We start from the raw sequence: 23,628 nt of genomic DNA on the forward strand, positions 1-23,628 counted from the left end.
CAGGATTAAAGGTCACAAAGTAGATGAAGTTAACGAATTCTGCTACCTAAGCAGTATAATAGCCAATGACGGACGGAGCAAGGAGGATAACGAAAGCAGAGCAGCAATGGCAAAAAGGGTATTCCTGGCGAAGAGAAGTTTACTAGTATCAAACATAGGCCTTAATTTGAGAAACAAATTACTGAGGGTGTACGTTTGGAGCACAGCATTGTATGGTAGTGGGACATGGACTGTGCGAAAACCGGAACATAAGAGAATCGAAGCATTTTAGATGTGGTTCTACAGAGGTATGTTAAAAATTAGGCGAACTTATAAAGTAATTAATCAGGAGGTTCTGCGCAAAATCGGAGAGGAAAGGAATATGTGAACACTGACAAGGAGAAGAGACAGGATGATAGGACATCTGTTAAAGACATCAGGGAACGACTTCGTTGGTACTAGACGGAACTTAGTGGACAAAAACTGTAAAGGAAGACAAAGATTGTAATACATCTAGCAAATAATTGAGGACGTAGGTTGCAAGTGCTACTCTGAGATGTTGAGGTTGACACAGGAATTCGTGGCGGACCGCATCAAAGCAGTGAGAAAGGTGATGACTCAGTACTTTTGCATTATTCAACTGTACCTTTTGCTTGTTTTATTCTGCTATTATTATTGCCTTCGAGCTTTTTTAGCTGTTTTGAAGGACCGTATAACGTTTGTACTATCTTCTAGCCAGCACACCTTTGAGTTTGTCTTGGCGTGCATTTTATTTCTTCCTGTTCCTTCTTTTACGGCGCTTTTCTCGTTTCGTTTGACGCTGCTGTAGGGCAGGGTTATGGCGCAGTTAGCCTCTGTGGCCCTCGGCTTCCGTTAACAGACTGCAGCTGCCGTTGCAGGGGTAGTCTGTGCTGACACGTAGGTGGACTGTTAGTCTCAGGCGTGTTTACACTCTCTTCGCGTAACGAAACAAAGGATTAACTCAACGGCGCCACACACGTACCGTTTATTTTCAGACTTCACTCTCCCCTGTTAGAATTTTTGAGTTTCCGAATTAACCATAATTATTTATTCAGAGAGACTATAAACCGAACATAAATACAACAAAAGCCAACGACGTCTCTCTACGTTTTCTTTTCGGGACAACAGGATCAGTCTCGCAACGGAAAGTTAACGACTGTGGCAGATTACTGGCCTTTTACAATGCAGGTCACTGGCGCCAGCGAAAGACAAGACAATCTGTATCCTGTATTTACCATTCCGTTCAACGGTGACTAAAGACAAATTAATTTAATGAAGTCAAACTGATCACTTCGATTCCCCACCCCCTCCCTCCCTCTCTCCCCTCCCAGAGGAGTGATCTCTTAGTTTCCACTGTGGTTTTCTTCGGCCTATATGAAATTTTAAGACTTAAAGAAATATTTTAAAATAATGAATGCGGCTAAAATTAAGATTTCGAAATACATTAAATTTGGTAGCGCAGATGGTAGAGCACTTGCCCGCGAAAGGCAAAGGTCCCGAGTTCGAGTCTCGGTTCGGCACACAGTTTTGATCTGCCAGGAAGTTTCATATCAGCGCACACTCCGTTGCAGAGTGAAAATTTCATTCTGGTATATTAAATTTGTTCTTTTATATGATGTGTGGTGGACTCGGCATGTGAATAAATATCTATTCATGGAAACTGTAAATAGCTCGATGAAAGTGTATGAGGGAAGTGAAGTAATGCCACTAACAGAAACTTGGCGTGAGTTTTCTTGGTTCAAATGGTTCAAATGGCTCTGAGCACTATGCGACTTAACTTCTGAGGTCATCAGTCGCCTAGAACTTAGAACTAATTAAACCAAACTAACCTAAGGACATCACACACATCCATGCCCGAGGCAGGATTCGAACCTGCGACCGTAGCGGTCACTCGGTTCCAGACTGTAGCGCCTAGAACCGCACGACCACTCCGGCCGGCTGAGTTTTCTTGGAGGGTTGAACATGGATGGTATGGGTGTCAGACGTACAGTAGGCGCTGAAGGTCTGAAATGGAAGCTGGTCTGGTAGTGTTAGTTTGTAAAGGGTGGCGAGGAGAGGGAAAGAGGAGGGGGGGGGGGCGGGAAGGGCAGGGCAAATTATAGGTGGAAATAGTGGATTATTGGTTTACAGAAGTCTGGATCATAAAACAGTACCGGTACACGAAATGCGTGAAGAAAAGGAGAAGAAAGTGTAGTGTCTCGACAGGTATCCAGACCGGCTGAGAGGTCTGTTACAATGATGCTAGTGCAGAAACAAATTCTACGAATTATTATTAAAACTGTCCCTTAAACGCAGCCTGCACCTTGCTTACAAGTTGATAGCAATGTCGTATTTTAGACATACAGGGTGTTTCAAAAATGACCGGTACATTTGAAACGGCAATAAAAACTAAACGAGCAGCGATAGAAATACACCGTTTGTTGCAATATGCTTGGGACAACAGTACATTTTCAGGCGGACAAACTTTCGAAATTACAGTAGTTACAATTTTCAACAACAGATGGCGCTGCAAGTGATGTGAAAGATATAGAAGACAACGCAGTCTGTGGGTGCGCCATTCTGTACGTCGTCTTTCTGCTGTAAGCGTGTGCTGTTCACAACGTGCAAGTGTGCTGTAGACAACATGGTTTATTCCTTAGAACAGAGGATTTTTCTGGTGTTGGAATTCCACCGCCTAGAACACAGTGTTGTTACAACAAGACGAAGTTTTCAACGGAGGTTTAATGTAACCAAAGGACCGAAAAGCGATACAATAAAGGATCTGTTTGAAAAATTTCAACGGACTGGGAACGTGACGGATGAACGTGCTGGAAAGGTAGGGCGACCGCGTACGGCAACCACAGAGGGCAACGTGCAGCTAGTGCAGCAGGTGATCCAACAGCGGCCTCGGGTTTCCGTTCGCCGTGTTGCAGCTGCGGTCCAAATGACGCCAACGTCCACGTATCGTCACATGCGCCAGAGTTTACACCTCTATCCATACAAAATTCAAACGCGGCAACCCCTCAGCGCCGCTACCATTGCTGCACGAGAGACATTCGCTAACGATATAGTGCACAGGATTGATGACGGCGATATGCATGTGGGCAGCATTTGGTTTACTGACGAAGCTTATTTTTACCTGGACGGCTTCGTCAATAAACAGAACTGGCGCATATGGGGAACCGAAAAGCCCCATGTTGCAGTCCCATCGTCCCTGCATCCTCAAAAAGTACTGGTCTGGGCCGCCATTTCTTCCAAAGGAATCATTGGCCCATTTTTCAGATCCGAAACGATTACTGCATCACGCTATCTGGACATTCTTCGTGAATTTGTGGCGGTACAAACTGCCTTAGACGACACTGCGAACACCTCGTGGTGATGCAAGATGGTGCCCGGCCACATCGCACGGCCGACGACTTTAATTTCCTGAATGAATATTTCGATGATCGTGTGATTGCTTTGGGCTATCCGAAACATACAGGAGGTGGCGTGGATTGGCCTCCCTATTCGCCAGACATGAACCCCTGTGACTTCTTTCTGTGGGGACACTTGAAAGACCAGGTGTACCTCCAGAATCCAGAAACAATTGAACAGCTGAAGCAGTACATCTCATCTGCATGTGAAGCCATTCCGCCAGACACTTTGTCAAAGGTTTCGGGTATTTCATTCAGAGACTACGCCATATTATTGCTACGCATGGTGGATATGTGGAAAATATCGTACTATAGAGTTTCCCAGACCGCAGCGCCATCTGTTGTTGAAAATTGTAACTACTGTAATTTCGAAAGTTTGTCTGCCTGAAAATGTACTGTTGTCCCAAGCATATTGCAACAAACGGTGTATTTCTATCGCTGCTCGTTTAGTTTTTATTGCCGTTTCAAATATACCGGTCATTTTTGAAACACCCTGTACGTGGACAATATTATAACTGCTTGACAACGTAACAGACTTTAAAACAGAACATCAGCTTTAAATATCCAACAGACGACTCACTTTTCAGAACATACCATCACGTTTCAGTGATACACAGGGTTGTTCCATTTGAAACACAGCAAATGAATGGCTACACGCAATACAAGTGGGCTTAAAGACGTGTGTACTGCTGATAGTACACCAGTAACACATGAATCGAACAAGACACATGTCATGTTCTATGCACTGATTTATACAATCATTCATAATAAGTGTAACGTGCATGATAACCATCACTGCTTCTGTAAAAAAAAATACATGCATTTTCTCGAAAAGTTTACGTACAATTGGCGATCACAGGTTGAATCACTTTCATCGATAGTCGACGAGCGGGTAATAACCATGAACTCATGTAGCAAAATTGTAGTTCCCGTGCAGTTAAGCAATGTGCTGTACTTTCATGCAAAGTGAATTGTCACGTAATTGGAGGCGATTGCAAGACGACATTGAAGTCTTGTTGACATCTGTGTTGGTGTTCCTGGATGACAATGTCTGTTTCGTCGCCCGTACTGCACTCCGTTTCTTGTCTACAAACACTACATACCTGTAATCCAGGGTAACTGGTGATCCAAGTGGCGACACGGACAAACACTCCAATGTACGTATACTCTTGATCGCTGCCAACATAATAGTATCAACTTTAGTACACTTAACGGAAGTCTATAGCACAAATCTAGAGTGCAAATAAGCTCGTTTGTCGCGTGTACCGTGTACACGAGTAATGATTTGACGTCATTAATGTAAAAGATGTTAACAATGGTAAAATTAAAGACCCAGCGTATGGATGTGACGAAGACATTCATAAATGTCAGATGATTTTTAGGTTTGGACATATGCTAAAGCACAATTATTTCCACTTGAAGATACCTACATGGCCGAAATTTGCAATAGTGGGTTGAACAAATAAATGATTTTGCAGTTGAAAAGCGATCATGGTGTCATTCCCGAAACAAGCATTTGGAGACGGATGGAGGAAAGGGAAGTGAGAGGGTATAGTGGGGCAGAGAGGGACATTGAGATGGAGACGAAGATGAGTGTTCTGTGAAGATTAGATTAGATTAGATTAGATTAATACTAGTTCCATGGATCATGAATACGATATTTCGTAATGATGTGGAACGAGTCGAATTTTCCAATACATGACATAATTAGGTTAATTTAACAACATACTTAAGTTAATATAACAACTTTATTTTATTGTGTTTTTTGTTTTTCTTTATTTTTTATTTTTATTTATTTATTTTTTTTATTTATATCTAAAAATTCCTCTATGGAGTAGAAGGAGTTGTCATTCAGAAATTCTTTTAATTTCTTCTTAAATACCTGTTGGTTATCTGTCAGACTTTTGATACTATTTGGTAAGTGACCAAAGACTTTAGTGCCAGTATAATTCACCCCTTTCTGTGCCAAAGTTAGATTTAATCTTGAATAGTGAAGATCATCCTTTCTCCTAGTATTGTAGTTATGCACACTGCTATTACTTTTGAATTGGGTTTGGTTGTTAATAACAAATTTCATAAGAGAGTATATATACTGAGAAGCTACTGTGAATATCCCTAGATCCTTAAATAAAAGTCTGCAGAATGATCTTGGGTGGACTCCAGCTATTATTCTGATTACACGCTTTTGTGCAATAAATACTTTATTCCTCAGTGATGAATTACCCCAAAATATGATGCCATATGAAAGCAATGAGTGAAAATAGGCGTAGTAAGCTAATTTACTAAGATGTTTATCACCAAAATTTGCAATGACCCCAAAATTTGCAATGACTGGATTAATTCGCAGATCTCTAGAAGGATTTCACAATCAGATGGTGGCAAGTGGTTAAAGTCTAGCTGGGCTAGGATGTGAAGGCGTGAAGGCGTGAAAGTGTGAGGTTGTGGGTATGTGTTGGTACAAGTACGACAGAGTACTTGGATTAATAACCAGGGATGATACGACAGGGTAGATGGTACCAAGTTGGTAGGTAGTGAGGTAGTGTAAGAAATCTTGTGGTCCTTGGTGTGGGATACGAGAAAAAAGAAATTGATGAGCTCATACAGGATCCGAGCGTGGGTAGGAGAATATGAAAGGGAGGCAGAATGCATGGTGATCGATGATTTGGAGGGAATGCTATAATTTTGGTATCACGGATATCTAGATGACTGTAGCATAAGAGTGGAATGATGGGTTTAGTGCTTTGTAGATGTGGAGTATTGTGGAGGGATATAAGTCCCATGTTTGACCGGTTACCAGATTTACTAGTTTTACTCTACGGTGGGCTTTTTGTTGGATGGTTATCAGGTGCGGTTTCCATGTTATTTTATGGTGGATGGAAGCTCAAATGGCTCTGAGCACTATGGGACTTAACTACTGAGGTCATCAGTCCCCTAGAACTTAGAACTACTTAAACCTAACTAACCTAAGGACATCACACACATCCATGCCCGAGGCAGGATTCGAACCTGCGACTGTAGCGGTCACGCGGTTCCAGACTGTAGCGCCTAGAACCGCTCGGCCACCCCGGCCGGCCTGGATGGTAAGTCCGAGGTTTTTCAGTGTGCTGAGAATAGGAAGGTTTACATGGTCAGGAAGTAGTCATGGAGGCGGAAGCTACGTTATTTCGTCCTGCAGTGGTTGCCTTCATCACTGAATGAGCGAATCTTTTGCAGTGATTGGAAAAATGTGCTCGTCATTCCAGTTATCTAGAAGGGTCATCCAACCAACGCACACAACCATAAGACCTTATCGCTGACATCAGTGTGTTGTAGAATTTTGGAACATGTTTTATGCTCGCGTATTGTGACAGTTCCTTTGTAGGAATCAGTGTGGATTCTGAAAACGACGATCGTGTGAAACTGAGCTCGCTCTATTGGTCTGCTAACTTCTGTCGTTCCCAGGTACTGTTATAGCACCAATACTTTTCATAATACGTTTGTCAGATTGGCTCATATCACCACTTGGTGTAACCAGTGGTTCCTCCGTCTCAACCCCTCCAAAACCCAGGCAATCATCATAGGCCGCACCACTCGCTCCTTTCGCCTCCATGATTTCTACCTCACCCTTTATGGTCGTCCTATCCAACTCACCCCCACCCTGAAATACCTTGGCCTCACCCTTGACCGACACCTCACCTGGACCCCTCATCTCCTGACCATCCAGCAGAAAGCCCATTCCCGCCTCCACCTTCTGAAACTCCTGTCTGGCCGGACATGGGGATTGCATCCTTCTACCATCCTTCACACCTACAAATCCCTCATCCATCCTATCCTCTGTTATGCCAGCATTGCCTGGATCTCCGCCCCCACCCGCTTTTACAAGGCCCTCCAAATCCTTGAAAGCCATGCGCTCCGCCTTGCCTTCCGTATCCGCCTTCCTTCCCCCACACGGCTCCTGTATGAACTGATCCCCTTCCCCCACCTCCTCCTGTTCCTCCAACATCTCCGCATCCTTTACCTTGTTCGCAGGCTTGATCCCCCCCACCCTCTGGTTTCCTCCTTCCTCTCCACCCCCCGCCCGTTGCCGCGCCTCTATCGCTGTATCCCTCCCTCTCTCCACCTCCACACCCTCCTTCATCAGGGCAATTTCCAACGCCTCCCCCTCCCGGATGACGAACTTCGCCGTGACATCTCCCCTTCCTTCCAACTATAACCTGGCCTTGTTCCCCCCCCCTCTCACCAGGGCCCCCTTTTCCTCTTTCCTCCTTCTCCCAGAGCGGATTTTCCTCCATCCCCCCCCCTCCCCTGAGACCCTGCACCCCATACTTGCCTCTCTCCTTCCCACATCCCTCCCCACCTGGCCCTCTTCTGCGCGCCCCCCGCTCACCTCCCCCATCTCTTCCCCTCCCTCCCTTCTTCAGGTCTCCCTCATCTCCTAGCGCCTGGCAGATCCTCTGTATTGCTCTTCATCAGTGTGCCACATCAGTGTTGTTTAGTGCTGTCTCTCGTGTGCGTCAAGAGGTGTGCTTTTAATTGTGTCCTGCGTTGAGGTTCGCCGTCAGTGTTACGTTATGTGCTATGCCATCCGTCGCTACCTTTATGCTCCAGTCATACTGTGCCTTGTGTTCTTTTAACCGTCGCAGTGTGTGGCTTTTTGTGTGTGCTACTTTTAAACAGTTTTTTTATCTCCATTTTACAGTCACCCCGTTTTTTGTCTATTGCCTTCCATGATGTTCCCCTTTTTTATATCTATGTTCACCTTATTCTCTCCTTTGCTGTTTTTAAATGTCTTCTATTGTTTTGTTCTATGTCTTTCGGCTGAAGAGCAGCGCCTATGCTGCTGCCAGCCCGCCCCGATGGGGAATTGAAATACAATAAAGGAAAAAAAAAATTGGCTCATAAGTAGGTTTACTTTCCGAAAAAATGAACTAAAAATCAATAACAAATCAATCAATAATGTATTCTCGTTGTTGTTTACAACTTCTTACCAACGTTCAACAAGCTGTTCAATGTCTCGATGGTAGAAATCACCTGGGTCGATCCGAAGAAATCGTCCAGCCAAGCCTTTCAATTCCACCTCATTACGGAGCGAAACGCCACGCAGTACACTCGTGAGGGATTGTAACAGGGGAAAATCGGAAGGTGTCAAGCTGAGAGTACACAAAAGGTGTGGCAGAACATCTCAGAAAACGTTTGAATGGCTTCCTTGGTGATGTGAGAGCACTGTTGTGTTGTAGAACGCCCCGAAGCCGATAAGATCGTTTTTGCTGGATGGAATTGTTGAATCGCCTCAATTGCTGTACGTAAAGTTCCTCATTCACTGTTTGGTTCCGATCGAATATTCATGGCGGACGTCAAAATTCCCGTCTTTGAATCGCTTGAATCAATTATGAGCTGTCCTAAGAGGCCATACGCTCCAGAAATATCTCTAGCAGCTTCTGCGGCTCTGGCACCTCTATTAAACGCGAGAAGGAAAGCGTAGTAAATGTCCTTTTTCGTCAACTTGCGCCCCAGTTTAATAACCTGCAAAGAAAAGAAAGTATATCAGCATTAAAAAATCAAATATTGTTTTCTGTAGGGAATATAACTCTTTATAAAATAACATAAAACGCATTGCCCACACATTTTATTTGCCACCCCGGGGCTTATCTTCCACGCCTGGGCTTATGCACCAACCCAAGATACAATGGGACATATTGCGAATACATACGCAGAAATACCTTTTATTGTATGAATAACCTTCCCCACGCAGCTTCAGCCACATATGACACATATGTTGAACACACCTCCTCCTCCAACTCTGTGTGTCCATCTCTTCCTCCCTCTGTCTGTCCACCTCATCCTGCTACATCTATCTTCTCTTCTCCACTCTCTTTGACCCTTGATCTCCTCCTGCACCCCTGTTTGTCGCTCTGGCCGTATCTTCCTCTCCCTCTCTCTGAGGAAACCGTCCTGCCCCATTCTTTTCCATCTACAGCTCTCCCTCTTTCTTTTCTATTTGCCCATGACCCCTCTACGTCTGTGACCTGCGTCAAGCATCTCCTCCTCTCGGTCAGCTTCCTCCTACCCCCTCACCCTGTCCGTCCTCCCCTCTCTCCATTCCAATCTGTCTCCAGCCATGCATATCGGAACATGCAGCCACTGCATTACAAGTTGGTAAGACAAGCTGATATTACTCCTACAATACGCCTGTCAAGCAGGGTAGCCTGCATGTTGGGACATGGAAAACCATAGGCTATCCTGCAAAGTAGTTTTACTTGGTAGCTCGATACTTTTTGGACACGGCATACACTATGGTATCAAAAGTATCCGGACACCCCGAAAAATAAACGTTTTTCATATTAGGTGCATTGTGCTGCCACCTACTGCCAAGTACTCCATATCAGCGACCTCAGTAGTCATTAGACATCGTGAGAGAGCAGAGTGTGGCGTTCCGTGGAAATCACGGACTTCGAACGTGGTCAGGTGATTGGGTGTCACTTGTGTCATACGTCTGTACGCGAGATTTGCACATTCCTAAACAAGCCCATTGTTTCCGATGTGATTGTGAAGTGGAAACGTGAAGGGACACATACAGGACAAAAGCGTAGAGGCCGACCTCGTCTGTTGACTGACAGAGACCGCTGACAGTTGAGAGGGTAGTAATGTGTAACACTCAGACAGCTATCCAGACCATCGCATAGGAATTCCAAAATGCATCAGGATCCACTGCAAGTACTACGACAGTTAGGGGGCGGGGGTGAGAAAACTTGGATTTCATGGTCGAGCGGCTGCTCATAAGCCACACATCACGCCGGTAAATGCCAAACGACGCCTCGAATGGTGTAAGGAGCCTAAACATTGGACGATTGAACAGTGGAAAAACGTTGTGTGGTGTGACGAATCACGGTACACAATGTGGCGATCCGATGGCAGGGTGTGGGTATGGCCAATTCCTGGTGAAGCATGTGTAGTGCCAACAGTAAAATTCGGAGGCGGTGCTGTTATGGCGTGGTCGTGTTTTTCATGGAGGGGGGCTTGCACCCCTTGTTGTTTTGCGTGGCACTATCACAGCACAGCCCTACATTGATGTTTTAAGCACTTTCTTGCCTCCCATTGTTGAAGAGCAATTCGGAGATGGCGATTGCATCTTTTAACACGATCGAGCACCGGTTCATAATCCACGGCCTGTGGCAGAGTGGTTACACGACAGTAACAGCCATGTAATGGACTAGCATGCACAGAGTCCTGACCTGAATCCTATAGAACACCTTCGGGATGTTTTGGAACGCTGACTTTGTGCCAGGCGTCACCGACCAACATCGATACCTCTCCTCAATGCGGCAGTCCGTGGAGAATGGGCTGTCATTTCCTAAGAAACTTTCCAGCACCGCACTGAACGTATGCCTGCGAGAGTGGAAGCTGTCATCAAGGCTAAGGGTGGGCCAACACCATATTCATTTCCAGCATTACCGATGGAGGGCGCTACGAACTTGTAAGTCGTTTTCAGCCGGGTGTCCGGATACTTTTGAACACATAGCGTGTCTGTCACAGAGGCAGCCTATACATTATGGGGGACGAAACACGTTTTTATCCGTTTCTGCGCACCTGTAGGAGCTAGGAGGCTATAAACTGCACAGTTCTGATACTCAAGAGGCCTGCTGTTTCCGTGTCAGGTTGGGTTGAAATCGATCCATAGGTTTGGCAGGAGATCACACACACACATACATTGTGCTTTGTTTTTAATATAGATAACAAATTATACAATTGCAGCAGTTCAGGACAGTCACACGAAAGAGCCGAACCCACTAAATGTCTGGGAGTATGCACTCAAGAGGATTTGTAGTAGAACATCCACATAAAACTAATTGCAGGCAAGGCAGATGAGATTAATTGGCAGAATCTTCAGGAATCGTAGTCCACCCACAAAGGAGGTAGCTTACAGAACCTTCGTTCGCCCGATATCTGGATGCTGTTTATCAGTCTGGATTCAGTATCAGACGGGACTAACAGAGAAACAGGTGTCGTCGGTGTAGTAGACGAGGTGGGCGACAGGATGAGATTTAGGCACGTCGGCGTTGTAGACACCTTTCTCCATTAACTTAACAATTTATTGGCTCTGAGCACTATGGGACTTAACGTCTATGGTCATCAGTCCCCTAGAAATATTTAAACCTAACTAACCTAAGGACATCACACAACACCCAGTCATCACGAGGCAGAGAAAATCCCTGACCCCCCGGGAATCGAACCCGGGAACCCGGACGCGGGAAGCGAGAACGCTAACAGTTTATTGCTGGTACCCTAGTCTATGGGTCAGTTCCACTGATGGCCATTCTTTCTGCGTGTTGTAATATACAGGGTGGTCCATTGATCGTGACCGGGCCAAATATCTCACGAAATAAGCGTTATACGAAAAAACTACAAAGAGCGAAACTCGTCTAGCTTTAAGGGGGAAACCAGATGGCGCTATGGTTGGCCCGCTAGATGGCGCTGCCCTGCCATAGGTCAAACGGATATCAACGGCGTTTTTTAAATAGGAACATCCATTTTTATTACATATTCGTGTAGTACGTAAAGAAATATGACTGTTTTAGTTGGACCATTTTTTTCGCTTTGTGATACATGGCGCTGTAATAGTCACAAACGTATAAGTACGTGGTAGCACGTAACATTCCGCCAGTGCGGACGGTATTTGCTTCGTGATACATTACCCGTATTAAAATGGACCGTTTACCAATTGCGGAAAAGGTCGATATCGTGTTGATGTATGGCTATTGTGACCAAAATGCCCAACGGGCGTGTGCTATGTATGCTGCTCGGTATCGTGGACTACATCATCCAAGTGTCCGGACCGTTCGCCGGATAGTTACGTTATTTAAGGAAAGAGGAAGTGTTCAGCCACTTGTGAAACGTCAGACACGATCTGCAACAAATGATGATGCCCAAGTAGGTGTTTTAGCTGCTGTCGCGGCTAATCCGCACATCAGTAGCAGACAAATTGGGAGAGATTCGGGAATCTCAAAGACGTCGGTGTTGAGAATGCTACATCAACATCGATTGCCCCCGTACCATATTTCTATGCATCAGGGATTGCATGGCGACGACTTTGAACGTCGTGTGCAGTTCTGCCACTGCGCGCAAGAGAAATAACGGGAAGATGACAGATTTTTTGCACGCGTTCTATTTAGCGACGAAGCGTCATTCAGCAACAGCGGTAACGTAAACCGGCATAATATGCACTATTGGGCAACGGAAAATCCCCGATGGCTGCGACAAGTAGAACATCAGCGACCTTGGCGGGTTATTGTATGGTGCGGCATTATGGGAGGAAGGATAATTGGCCCCCATTTTATCGATGGCAATCTAAATGGTGCAATGCATGCTTATTTCGTACGTAACGTTCTACCGATGTTACTACAAGATGTTTCACTGCTTGACAGAATGGCGATGTACTTCCAACATGATGGATGTCCGGCACATAGCTCACGTGCGGTTGAAGCGGTATTGAATAGCATATTTCATGACAGGTGGATTGGTCGTCGAAGCACCATACCATGGCCCGCACGTTCAACGGATCTGACGTCCTCTGATTTCTTTCTGTGGGGAAAGTTGAAGGATATTTGCCATCGTGATCCACCGACAACGCCTGACAACTGCGTCAGGCAATTATTTAATGCAATAAATGCTCAACATTTGTTGAGCATTTATTGCATTAATGTGGTATTTACAGGTAATCACGCTGTAACAGCATGAGTTCTCAGAAATGATAAGGTCACAAAGGTACATGTATCACATTCGAACAACCGAAATAAAATGTTCAAACGTACCTACATTCTGTATTTTAATTTGAAAAACCTACCTGTTACCAACTGTTCGTCTAAAATTGCGAGCCATATGTTTGTGACTATTACAGCGCCATCTATCACAAAGCGAAAAAAGTGGTCCAACTAAAACTGTCATATTTCTTTACGTACTACACGAATATGTAGTAAAAAATGGGGATTCCTATTTTAAAAAAACGCAGTTGACCTAGGGCAGTGCCATCTAGCGGGTCAACCATAGCGCCATCTGGTTTCCCCCTAGCTAGACGAGTTTCATTCTTTGTAGTTTTTTCGTTTGACGCTTATTTCGTGAGATATTTGGCCCGGTCACGATGAATGGACCACCCTGTATACATTTCTGGGTGTGTTTCAGCAAGAGACGTTGAGCTGAGTGTGATAGTCACGTGTGTATGCGTGCGCGTGTGTGCAGGCGTACGTGTCGGAGCTGCTGCAGGCGCCGCTGCCTCTGGACCAACCGCCGTGGGAGCTTCGCGTGCTGGCCGCGGGCGGCGACACTGCCGCGGTGCTGCGCGCGCACCCGGGCCTGGCGGACGGCGCCTCGCTGGTGCGACTGCTGTGCTGCGCCCTGGCGGACCGCCGCGCGCGCACTCACCCGGGACCCTCCTGCTGCGCCTCCGCCGCCGGCGCCAAGAACGGTGAGCTGTCAGCAGGTGTCAGAAGCACATCGACGAGCCACAGCGTTTTCAATGCCTTCTATAGTAGGTTCGATCAAAGAAGATGCGCATCAGTTAGGCCAGGCACTAAATGTAACGCAGGGTAGGACAGCACGGCGCAGTACAGGAAAAACTACGCGACACGGTAGAAGAGCGCATTGGGTGTCAGTCTCCTAGCCACTACAACACAATATTTTCTCGTGAAACAGTGGCTCAACTGTTGGATCGTAGTTTGGATTCGGATTCTGATCAATGGACTTGGGATTCTTTAATACGACACTTCAAAACCGGAGATATCATAATGGAAAGGCAGATGTATGAACAAGAGAGAAATTCTCGCGAATTCGCTTTGACGCTGAAGCGGTAGGGAGCTTTATGGGGAATTGTAAGGTACTGGACCACATAATACACTCAGGTGACAAAAGTCGTGGAACACCACGCAATATCGTGTCGGACTTCCGTTTGCTTGGTGTAGGGCGGTAACTAAACGTGGCATGAAATCAACAAGTTGGAAGTCCCCTGCAGAAATACTGAGACACGTTACCCCTCCAGACGTCCATTATTGCGAATGTGTTGACGGTGTAGCATTTTATGCACGAATTGACCTATCGATTACGTCCCACAAATGTTCTATGGGATTCTTGTAGAGCAATCGGGGTTGCCAAATCATTCACTCTAACTGTCCAGAATGTTCTTCAAACCAACAGAGAACAAAATGATTAATAAATCGACATCCTATCTGCAAACAGGCGTTGATATACATCATCGGAGACATGTTGAAAATGTGTGCCCCGACCGGGACTCGAACCCGGGATCTCCTGCTTACATGGCAGACGCTCTACCCGTCTTTTTTTTATTTTGTTCGATATAGTTCGTTGGGTTTGGTCTTGGCGGACGTCACAAGACATAAGTTCCAGTTAATCGTTGATGCCAACTCAGTTTTTTTTTATTACAGAGAGCTGAGCTACCGTGCCAGCTCCATCTGAGCCACCGAGGGCACAGAGGATAGTACGCCTGCAGGATCTTATCCCTTGCACGCTTCCCGTGAGACCCACATTCCCAACATGTCCACACCACTACATTCGTAGTGCGCCTAATACATGTTTCCCCCTGGTCCCCTACCGAGCGAGGTGGCGCAGTGGTTAGCACACTGGACTCGCATTCGGGAGGACGACGGTTCAATCCCGTCTCCGGCCATCCTGATTTAGGTTTTCCGTGATTTCCCTAAATCGTTTCAGGCAAATGCCGGGATGGTTCCTTTGAAAGGGCACGGCCGATTTCCTTCCCCATCCTTCCCTCATCCGAGCTTGCGCTCCGTCTCTAATGACCTCGTTGTCGACGGGACGTTAAACACTAACCACCACCACCACCCCCTGGTCCCGGTGGATGTTCGAGTCCTCCGTTGGGCATGGGTGTGTGTGTGTGTGTGTTTGTCCTTACGATAAGTTAGGTTAAGTAGTGTGTAAGCTTAGGGACTGATAAACCGAGCGGTTCTAGTCGTTACAGTCTGGAACCACGCGACCGCTCCGGTCGCAGGTTCGAATCCTGCCTCGGGCATGGATGTGTGTGATGTCCCAAGGTTAGTTAGGTTTAAGTAGTTCTAAGTTCTGGGGGACTGATGACCTGAGAAGTTAAGTCCCATAGTGCTCAGAACTATTTGAACCATTTGAACTGATAACCTTAGCAGTTAAGTCCCATAAGATTTCACACATATTTGAACATTTTTGAACATGTTTCCGCATCACACTCATTACTCGTGGCAGATTAATCTAGCAAGTCCTGTACAAGTTGGGGCATAGCGCGTGCGTTCGCACAAGAAGGTCAATGGCTGGGTAGCCACATTTTAACTATATATGAATGTAGTATTTGTTCCCGATAGAACAGATATCATTGATGGCCGTGCAGCTTTTCTAGGATGAAATGATAATTAAATCGACACCCTAGTGGTGTGGACATGTTGGGAATGTGGGTCTCACGGGGAACATGCAAGGGATAAGTCCCTGCAGGCGCACTATGCTCTGTGCCCTCGGTGGCTCAGATGGATAGAGCGTCTGCCATGTAAGCAGGAGATCCCGGGTTCGAGTCCCAGTCGGTGCACACATTTTCAACACGTCCCCAACGATGTATATCAACGCCTGTTTGCAGTTAGGGTGACGATTTAATTATCATTTGATTCTAGAGAAGCTGCAAGGTCATCAATGGTATCTGTTCTTTCGGGAACAGATACTACCTCCTTATACAATAGAGAACAATATTGTGGCCCGGTGACATGACGCATTGTCATCCATAAGAATTCCATCGTTGATTGGCTACAAACGGCCTCCAAGTAGCCGAACATAGCCGTTTCCAGCCAATGATCAGTTCAGTTGGACCAGAGAACCCACACCATTCCATGTAAAAACAGCTCACACCATTATGGAGCCACCACTAGCTCGCATTGTGCCCTAGTGACAACTTGGATCCGTGGATTAATGGAGCCTTCGTCACACTTGAACCTTACCATAAGGTCTTACCACTGAAATCGGGGACCGTCTGACCAAGCCACGGTTTTCCAGTGGTCTAGGGCCAAACCGACATTTATATATGAAGATGGTATCTGTTCTTTCGGACATGCAGACGTTGATATAAGTCAACGGGGACAGTTGAAAATGTGTGTCCCGACCGGGACTCGAACCTAGGATCTCCTGCTTACATGGCAGACGCTCTATCTATCTGAGCCACCGAGGATACAGAGGACAGTGCGACTGCAGGGACTTACCTCTGGCACGCCTTCCATGAGACCCACATTCGCACCGAGCGAGGTGGCGCAGTGGTTAGCACACTGGACTCGCATTCGGGAGGACGACGGTTCAATCCCGTCTCCGGCCATCCTGATTTAGGTTTTCCGTGATTTCCCTAAATCGCTTCAGGCAAATGCCGGGATGGATCCTTTGAAAGGGCACGGCCGATTTCCTTCCCCATCCTTCTCTAACCCGAGCTTGCGCTCCGTCTCTAACGACCTCGTTGTCGACGGGACGATAAACACTAAATCTCCTCCTCCTCCCACATTCGCAACTTATTTTCCCGCACTATATTCATAGTGCCCCTGCCCATAATATTCATAACTCGCGGCTTAACTGCCGATTCCTGTACGAGTTCGGGCACTGTTTGCGCATCTGCACAGAAGAAGATGGTCAAATGGTCGGTGGGCCTTAACTATATATAAGTCAACGGGGACAGTTGAAAATGTGTGCCCCGACCGGGGCTCGAAACCGGGATCTCCTGCTTACAAGGCAGACGCTCTACCTTTTCTTTCGGACATATATGTACATATGAAGATGATATATCTGTTCATTCGGACATGTCCGAAAGAACAGATAGAGCGTCTGCCATGTAAGCAGGAGATCCCGGCTTCAAGTCCCGGTTGGGGCACACATTATCAACTGTCCCCGTTGACTTATATCAACGCCTGTATGCAGCCAGTGGTATTCATTTCATTGTAATTTCATTCTAATCGATATTGTCACGAGTCCAGGAGAGGCGCTGCAGACGATGTCGTGCTGTTAGGAAACGCACTTCATTCGGTCCTCTGCTGCCATCGTCCATCAACACCAAACATCGCCGCACTGTCCTAACGGGTACGCTCTTCGTTCGTCCAACACTGATTTCTGCGATTGTCTCACGTAGTGTCGTGATCTCGGAATATCAAATTCCCAAATAGTTTCCCTGAAAGGAATGTCCCATGCATTCAGCTCCACCCACCATTCCGCGTTCAATGTCTGTGCGACCATAATCATGTCGGTATGAATCACCAAATGACACCTCCGACAATGCACTGCCCTTTTATGCCTTGTGTACGCGATACTACCGGCATACCGTGACTATCAACAGAGTGAGCCTTATGGCGCAATGACAGACCGAACCATCAAGTTGAACTCATACTAAAGGCAACCTCTAGACGCTTTGCTTAGATTTACTTAAGCAGGGTTCGGAAGAAATCGATTGTACTAGATCATATGTAACGTGAAACACCAAAAGAAGGCAAACGGTTAATTTGAGAGGCTGCAGGAAAGCAAACAGCGGCAGTAGCTGACCAAATACACAGACGTAATGAACTAAGCCCAGAAGGAGAAACGGTAAATAAACAAAACACAATATAATTATTACTCAGGCGACTAGTTTGTAAAACAGCTAATGACAAGTAGTGCGGACTTAATAGAATTAGCTGGCCAACTGCCTTACTAAAATATATATCTTCACCACAGATGTGTGAGGAATGTACTAAATAATGTAGTGAATGTCACAAGACCAACCAAAGAATACATGAGGTCCTTTTCTTTGTTTGCCCCACGATTCAGTAACTAAAGTATTAAATAATGGATTATCTGTCCCGTATGACTCGCATATAAGCAGAATTAAATACTATTCTAATAAAAAAGAACATGAGATCAGAACAGAATAAGGCTGGTAAGCACAGAGTACATGTAGCTTACTGTTATCCTTATCAGTAAGTGTGTTCAACATTATTGTAATAAAATACAAAAACTACATTGCATTAAAGAAGACTAGTGATCACTGAATAAATAATACGCCAGTCGGATAGCTTGGAATTAGACTTAACAGAACGCGCAGCTAACGTGTAGAGTAGACAACAAAAATCAAATTGTAGTCCACGTTCGCGAATACGGGTCCAAAAAAAGATCAGCTAAACACAGCCTGATAGATTAAACATAAATATGGGCCTTTGATCACAGCTAGAGATCGGAAGAACGACCACAAACACCAGTTTGAATCAAACGGTACAAGAATACAATGGTAATTCAGCAGCGAAGCACAAAATTACTGCCTGTTACGAAAGACTTCACCATATAGTCTATAATGTAGGCGAGCGATGGTTCCCTGAGCAGGCTCTTTCCCTCCAACCGGTTTGATGGCCTCAATAACACTCCAGGCCATAGCCTTCCAGCTATGTTGGGCCCAACAGAGCGTTGTCCTTGGTAAACCCGGACCTCGAATTGTCCATACTGCTGTCCGCTGCTGGGGACGCGCCATCTCGCGGGTTGGCGGTGTCCAGTATCCCAGCAACGGGCAAAGACATACACGGGACAGGTATAAGGATGTCGCTCACAAACGTCACAGACGGCATGTGGGTTTTTTGATGAACAGTTCATCAATAAAGTTCGTTAAGATCGAGGTCAATTCTATCAGTTTCACAAGCTTGTGAGGAAATGTCTTTTTTTTTAAGTGAGTAAGACCCAAAGACCAATTATAATGGACGCTAACTGTCTATGTTCTTGAGTTAATTGTATATATGTTTTTTTACAAAAGTAAGTAAAATTATTTAGGAATCTTTATTTAGAAATTTTGTGAGTTGAGTGTGAGGCTGAACAGCTGTACTTGAAGACACGTCGATACAGTTATTAAGAAGTGTCTCCTGTACGGTAACAAAGGGAGTGTAGTGTTTTAAGACCAAGATGAATCCGGTTCTTAAGTTGGAGGACTCTTGATGCCCATGAGCAGCGTCACTGAGATGCAGTCACGCCAATTTCGCTGCTGACAAAAAAAAATGTAAAGCTCCAAGAGGACAGTCTCGAATGTCAGTGCAACTTCATATATGCATACACCATTGCCAGGTATGCAAATGATTAGTGTTCAATTCTCTGAAGTTCGCCCCCGGTAGCTGAGTGGTCAGCGCTACAGAATGTCAGTCCTAGGGGTCCGGGTTCGATTCCCTGCTGGGTCGGAGATTTTCTCCGCTGACGGACTGGGTGTTGTGTTGTCTTAATCATCATCATTTCATCCCCATCGACGCGCAAGTCGCCGAAGTGGCGTCAAACCGAAAGACTTGCATCCGACGGGAGGCCCTAGTCACACGAGATTTACATTTTTTTAATTCTCTGCAACAAGTTGAATTGCCATCAGACCGTCCAAGTGTTGTCAGTATTGTTGCCAGGCCTGGTTGTGTATATAAAGGGCGCAAACTTTGAGTAATCACTGTGAACGACATTGAGATGCCATGTACTCCGTGAGACACCAGTACCATTGTGGATCCCCATTGGGCTGGCTCGCTGAATTGTAGAGTATCAAGATTTGTTGGGCATTCGGGTGTGACAGTGGCCCAATGTTGAACTGCATGGGAACGTCAAGGGAAGTATACTTGCCGTCAACTTTCTGCTCGACGATTTTTAACCACCGCAAGAGAGGATCTGCATGTTGTTCTCCAAGCACATCGTAGCCCATTCACATCTTTGCCTGTCACTGAAGAACAAGTAACGGGCTCCCCGCAACATTCCGTATCAAACTGCACCATTGGTTAGAGACTAGCAGCAGTTGGACTACGGAATTACCGTCCTTGTGTAAACTGCCCTCAACACCACAACAAAAATGACTTCTTCTGGAGTGGTGCCATGATCGGAAAACATGGACAGCTGATGAATGACGTGGCACTGCGCTCAGCAATGAATCACGGTTCTGCACTTCCCAAATTGACCATTGTCGGCGAAAATGGTGGCGACCTTGGGAAAGGCCTCGTTCTTCCAGTGTTTTGGATAGACAGAGCGGTGTTACTTCTGGCGTTGTGTTGTGGGAAGCTATCGGGTACGATTTCAGGTCATGGCTGGCAGTGATCTGATGGCAGAATGGTATGTCACGGACATTCTCCGTCCTCATGCGACAGTAACGTGGTGCCATTTTTCAACACAGGCAGTGTGCCCGTAAGAACTCTCTGCACGATGTTCACTCCTACGGCCAACGAGACGAGCAGACCTGTCCCCACCAGAACACTGTAGGACCAGTACAGAAGCCAACTCCGTCCCAATGCCAATCCAGCGTATCAAGGACCAGTAACAACAGTTGTGGGCCAGTTTGTCGCAGGAGAAGATATAACGGCTTTGTGAGATCCTTTCCAACCAAATTGGTGCATCAGTACAGGCCGCAGGGGAAGTAAAATCATAGTCATAGGCTCATACTGCCAAGTTCTTCCAAAATTTGTCTTGTGTTTTGTGATGGCTACAATAACATCAAAGATTTTCTCAACTCGTTATGTTTCCTTTTGTGCCTGCTCCCCCCCCCCCCCCCCCTGCCCCGGGCCACGGCCCTCTTCCTTCTGGGTGAGTTACCTATTTGTTAAGCAGTGCATAATTAAAATGTATTACAGAATTCAAATTATAAGAAGGTGTGGATGGGACCTTACTCAGTTACCGTTGGTTGCTCAGGTTTTTTTTTAATCACCTACACTTTATTTGGAACCAACTGCAAATAAGGTTGACAATAAGGAACAATTATCAAATCGACTGTTAAGACAAAACGTCTAATAAAAAAATTCTTAACCAATTTCCACTCATGGCTGAAGGCCTTATTGACCAGAAATTCAAATTATTTGCCGACTGAAGGCCCCAAATAGTAATAATCCAAAAACAATTTAATGGCTGAAAGCCTGGATAACAATTCTTATGGACAGTTAAACTTCTCCAAGAGATACTAAAACATTTTTTTAAAAAAAGACAATTATCAAAATTTCACTATTAAGAAACAATATCTAATTAAAAATTCTTAAGGCCAATTTCATTCACGGCTGAAGGCCTTATTGACCATAAATTCAACTTAGCTGTCAGCTTAAGGCCCAATAGTAATAACTCGAAATTAAAATATTAAAAAAAACAATCATCACAATCTGATCAAACCAAGAGAGAAGTGGGCTTCAGACAGTGCTCCAAGGATCAGTGTGGGAAAGTTTCTCAACTTAGTAACCGATGAGGCAGGCAGCCAAGAGTTGTATTAACGTAACTGGATGGCAAATCAAACTAGTGGCAGTTTAAACGCAGGCCAACACTCTTGCAAAATCTGCCTAACATCTTATAACCAATACAACGATGGAATAACCCAGCCAAGGCAGAATCGGCAGACATCCAGAAGCAGAAGGAACCACTACGACCAAAGCAGTCCAACAGAAACCACATATCCGAACCACAATCAAGGAGGCTGTCTAACCACACACCTTACCGGACAGCAGCGGCAAGGCGAAGAAAGGTACACTGCCACGAAAATGCGCTAACCTCCAGGGCAAGTAACTGGGACATTAGCGGCTATTAGGCAGAAAAATACCGCTGTATTAAACTTCACCAATAAACACAAGGAATTCAATGATTAATAATAAGAAGCGGCTAACTAATTTCGCCAACTCCAAACACTCCACTCGTTGCTCTTTGTGTCAGCGTCCCTGCGAGCAGCAATATGCGAACAAATGGCGTGATCTCAAAATAGTGAAAGTTTCACTACTGGGTTAACGTTCACTCAACTCAAACGTCCTGTGTCCGGTGGGCAACGAGGGTGTGGCTCTCACAACTACAGCCCCTCGATCCGGCAGTGCCTCCATGCCGCCATCCGTCCCGGCATGTCCTCACACTGCCAGACCTCACTGCTACTCCCTCCCAACCGGACTGCTGACACCCTCCAATCCGGAAAACATTTGACGCCCCTCCAAAGATAGTACCAGATATCGATAACCGCTTCTGCTTCCACTCGCGGACAGACAACGCTAGCAAACGTAGTGATGCCAGTAAACGCAAGAAGAAAACCAGACGCCACTATCCACACTACACGATGCCAACCTACCAACGGCACCAACGCGAGCCGCAACACGGCTCAGAATGCATTTCGAATACTTTCCACACTGATTTAAATAATGTCAATTAACTTATTTGGAGCTGTTGATATCATCAAGTTTTTCAAACAGGCAGTAGCTAATGTTAAGGCTGCATCTTGAAATGCCAGTTAACACCGTATAGCAGAGGACTGGTGGTGTGGCGTCTATTAAGTTTCCAGAAATATCGGTTTGTGAGCTCAAGGGAATATGCTAATCTCCACATGATTTTCGTGTTCTGTTACTTCCGTCGAAAAGGTATGAACGAAGTCGTAGAACTTTCACTCACTATCTTCGTATTTCTCTACTATGCTTTGAAGGGTCATTAATCGATTATTAATATTAAAGTTTTGATATCGTTAAAGACACATTTTTTTCTGGCATTAGTAAACCACGGTTGGGAGGGCATTCTGAGTTTGTAAATGTCTCGCTAGAGTGCGCCAGAATACTTTTCGCGAAGTAGATCAAATTACCTTCAGGTATTAAGAATTTGCTTCCTTGCTAATGGCGCTTCCGGGATAAAGTGAGTTATTAGCAGTTACATTTTGTGAGAGTAATGTGCCTGCGTTCTTGTAAGTTTCATTTTGTTGTGAATAACTGCCGCAAACGAAGAAATACTGAATTTAATTGATGAAGGGAGAAAATATAAAAATGCAGTAAATGAAGCAGGCAAAAAGGAATACAAACGTCTCAAAAATGAGATCGACAGGAAGTGCAAAATGGTTAAGCAGGGATGGCTACAGGACAAATGTAAGGATGTAGAGGCTTATCTCACTAGGGGTAAGATAGATACTGCCTACAGGAAAATTAAAGAGACCTTTGGAGAAAAGAGAGCCACTTGTATGAATATCAAGAGCTCAGATGGAAACCCAGTTCTAAGCAAAGAAGGGAAAGTAAAAAGGTGGAAGGAGTATATAGAGGGTCTATACAAGGGCGATGTACTTGAGGACAATATTACGTAAATGAAAGAGGATGTAGATGAAAATGAAACGGGAGATGCGATACTGCGTGAAGAGTTTGACTGAGCACTGAAAGACCCGAGACGAAACAAGGCCCCGGGAGTAGGCAACATTCCATTAGAACTACTGACAGCCTTGGGAGAGCCAGTCCTGACAAAACTCTACCATCTGGTGAGCAAGATGTATGAGACACGCGAAATA

The sequence above is a fragment of the Schistocerca nitens genome, chromosome 8, assembly GCF_023898315.1.
Source record: "Schistocerca nitens isolate TAMUIC-IGC-003100 chromosome 8, iqSchNite1.1, whole genome shotgun sequence".
Taxonomy (NCBI): Eukaryota; Metazoa; Arthropoda; class Insecta; order Orthoptera; family Acrididae; genus Schistocerca; species Schistocerca nitens.